The following is a 4,043-nucleotide window of genomic DNA, read 5'->3' as shown; positions in this document are numbered from 1 at the left end:
CTAAGTTCGTTAGAGTTAGAACAAAAAACATGGAAGCTAGACTGTTAGAATACTAGCTTTTCACACACTGCAAAGACGCCACAATAACATTAGCATTTTTGCTTTTATTGACCATACCATACCATATATAAGATGGTCCAGAAATTGATCCACCTTACATATTCGAACTTGTGGCATTAATTAGATGATGAAACATGATTGTGCTGTATAGCACCACATGAAGTATGAAGTAGTGGATCCTAATGAACACATTCTCCTTGAAGATCATCCATTGAGATCTCAAACACACAATGCGTGTGAATCCTTCTAAAGCAATCTTGGTACCTTTAAGTAACAATAAACTCCAAAGAAACAAACTATCGAGCAGATAGAGAGCAATAGAAAATAATTCAAGAGCTACTCTGATCCAAGACAATAGATTCCACAGCAGATCGAATCCATTTACCAAACTGAATTTACTCAAGAGCATCAATAATTAACAGATCAAACTATTTTACTAATCCACGAGTAGCAAAGACATAACTAACCACATTCACATCACCTCAAATTTAGATTAACAGAGTTAATGTATTGAAACTAGAAGTAGCAAAAATGAACAGATTGAAACTCATTCATCAGACTAGATCATCAAGCAGCTGGCAGCAGATATCTAAGTAATTCTTCAGTTGCACTTAACAAAAACATAAAGTATTAAGGTTCTTTTACATTTCTCCAAGCTCAAGCACGTTGAATATTAAACTACAACAAAAATTAATAAACATCAAATGACAAGAAGGAAATAGCATCACCATTGTCAATGGAGATTCCCATTATATTTGTAGTTTCTAAAGGTCACTTTCTCAATACAGGAAAATTCTAAGGACATGTATCATTCTTGGGATTTCATGCCAACCTAGCTCCACCAAATCTCTAAACTTGTATCTACAATACGTATGCTGGAGAAGTACTCACATGTATCTCCGATTATGCACTTATCAGCCATCAAGTTGAATTTTTATCAGTATTGCCTTCTTGTTGTGCTTTAGAAGAATCTTCCTTTTTATCCATGATCTGCTGGATACCTTCTTGATATCCTTCTATGAAACTCTTAAAAGCATCTCTATATGCAGAAGCCCTTGTCATGTATAACCTCTGTAAAGCAGGCCTTAAATCCATCCCTCCTCTTGCAGCAATCATTATTAAATCATTTCCATAGACAACATCAAAACAATGTAAAATTTAAGAAAATAAACTATAATACTAGGAAAATAAGAGAGAGAAAAGGGTGAGAGGAGAGAAATTTGGCCTAAAAAATTTTAGTTGAAAATTTAATATCTTCCTTAACAACTGAACCTTGGCCTGGTGAAGAAAGGATTCATCAAAAATATGCCAATGGAAGTGTAAAATATAAGACTTGAACACAGGTGCCAACAACAAAATAAAACAAAATACAGTCACAGATGACTCTGAACAGCAAGGGGAAAAAGAAATCAAAAAATAAATTCCATGCTACCTCCAGACAAGTTCTACGAAAAAAGGAAATTGAAATGAAAACCTAACTGAACTCAAACATTACGGGACTTTGATCCTTGACCTCCATAAGATGTCTCAAGCACAACGTAAACCATCAAAAAATACAGTTCTACAATCCAGTTCTAATATAGCTTCTTCATCAGATAAACCATCCAAAAATACAATACTACTTAATCAAAATGCAATACTACTTAATCAATACTACTTCAAAAGGCTTGCTTGATAGCTTGGCCAAAATGCAATACTACTTAATCAATGTAGACTTAGGTTTAATAGTTGAAATAGTAAATACTTCTAAGTTGTTCTCTGGCTTATTCTATAAATTGTTTTTCTCTATTATTCTCTTTCTTTGTTTTCCTTCTTTCACTCACATTTCTTCTCCCTTTTCACTCTAAGGTGCTTCCATCTATCTTTCTTCCTTTGTTGCTCACGGTTAACAGTTTGCTTCCTTTATAAGTTACAATGATTAAGCTCATATCTAGATGATTATCATCCAAATTCAACCAGGATAAACTAATAATAAGAAATGGAGTTCATATAGAATGTTCACATGGCAAACCAAAATTTAATCTTATATTAACTTAAGCCAGATATCTCAAGTCAACAAGGAATCTGCATAGCAGTCACAAAAATGAAAATCAAAAGACAAAATATATGATACTAAGGTAAGTGAGCATTGGATATGAGTACGTGTCTTACACAAGTATACTCATTTTTTTCGAAGTTTTTCTATATATTTGGACGATGATACTACATATTTGTGTCTATATATGTGTCAAACACAGGCATAAAGAGTTGGTAACATAAGACAGTATTTATAAACTGACTAAAGCATCTACATTCTTTTCAACTTGCAACAATCCCTATCCTATTCATGTTGATTTCCATAACAACAAATATGCATTTATAAGGATAAAAGCTATCAAACCCAGGGTCAAAGAAATCATTACCTTCCAAGGCCATAATGTAGTTATAGTAGTCTCTACCATCGAGAAGAAAGCTGGAAGACCCAACAGAGTTGTCAAAACCAGACCTTGTTCCTTAAACACTTTAAGAATCATAGATGCCTTAGGCCAAGCATTCCTCAACAACAATATGCACTACCCAATAACTCCATAACCAGCATTAGCCACTCCATCTACAGTAAAAACTCTTTTGCATCCAAACACCAATACACCACAAACCATTGCCACCAAAATACCCCTTTTCACCAAAACCATTTTTTGATCATTCCCCACACCTTCATTCTCTTCCCTCAACGATCCCACATGACCAAAAATACCATTTTTGAGGAATCCAAAAGCTTTGAAAGTTGGGGGTTTGAACAGGTGGAGATAATAGGAGTTGGGTAGTGATTGGTTTTGGGTAAAAAATTTGATTGGTTCTTCAAATTTCGATTAAAAAACATGAAAGATGAGGAATTTGTTGAATAAATAAAAGTAGGTCGGCTGAAAATTGAGGATTCAAGTGCCATTTTTATCAATAAGAATAAATCAATAATTAAAAAAAAGATCGAAACTTGTTTAAGCAAAAAAAAAAAGAAGAAGGGATTTTCAGGTTTCAAAGGAAGAGTCGTTTTGTAATGGAAAGATTCTAGTTAGCTGCAAGTGGGATGGCAATATATTGAAGAGAGAAAAATTTGAATAAGAAGAGAAACTGCAAATTGGGTTCAGAGGAAATGGGATTAAAAAAAGGTTTAAATTGATAAATTGGGAATTTGTTGATATTATAGTGGAAGGAAGAAGCATGAAAAAGAAAGGAAAATATTTCAGACGCGAGAAAAAAAGGATAACGGCAAAGGTAAAATTGAAAGCTTTAGCTAATTTCTTACCCACCCATTCCCTGAATCCTCATTCTATGGGGAGACCACCGAATGCTAAACAGCATTTTTGCCCTGAATAAGCCTGTATGGAATAGGGCTGTAATAGCTTATTACACCCAACCAAACAATGGTTTAATAATAGGTCCACTGAATTGAGCTGTAATGCATAGGTATTACATCCAACCAAACATGCTGTTAGTTTCTAATGTCACAAAACTAAATAATCAAGCCTAGTTAAATTTCAAATTTATTCCAATAGTTTTCTTTACTTTTCAACTTGGTCCTAACATGCTCAAAACTCATACTTCAATTTCTCTTCAAAATCAAACTCAATTTCATCAAATACCCATTAATGACAATTTGATAAACATTTAAAAATTGACAATTCCAAGGCATGAGTAAGCTTAAACAAAGCTTAGATGATCATGAAAACATAAAAAAATTCAAAGAATGGACTTAGTACGTTAGGGATTTTGAACAAATTTGTAAAGAAAGAAAAGAGAAAATTCTTTCTTTTTCTTCCTATTTGGAGGACGCAAGCTTGAAAAAGATGAATACTCTCTCCACTACTTGTTATTTATACTAAGATTAATGTTTTAATTAACTTAATTAATCATGATTAGTTTACTAAATTAAGACATGTACGTGTTTATTAATTATAATTATGGAACTAAATGGATATCATCATCATTTTCCACTATCACACAAG

At 33.0% G+C, this 4,043-nt stretch overlaps 1 long non-coding RNA gene across 1 annotated transcript; it reads right to left on the bottom strand.

Moving 5' to 3' along the window:
- Positions 1–648: 648 nt before the first annotated feature.
- Positions 649–3,519, bottom strand: LOC128294209 (uncharacterized). Its single transcript, XR_008284520.1, has 2 exons — positions 2,463–3,519; positions 649–1,162 (listed from the first exon to the last, which is right to left on the bottom strand). It is a non-coding gene; the product is annotated as an uncharacterized LOC128294209 (long non-coding RNA).
- Positions 3,520–4,043: the final 524 nt, after the last annotated feature.

Source organism: Gossypium arboreum, chromosome 6 (genome assembly GCF_025698485.1).
Source record: "Gossypium arboreum isolate Shixiya-1 chromosome 6, ASM2569848v2, whole genome shotgun sequence".
Taxonomy (NCBI): Eukaryota; Viridiplantae; Streptophyta; class Magnoliopsida; order Malvales; family Malvaceae; genus Gossypium; species Gossypium arboreum.
Note: the sequence above shows the minus strand (reverse complement) of the source record. Positions and strands in the feature narration are given on the sequence as shown.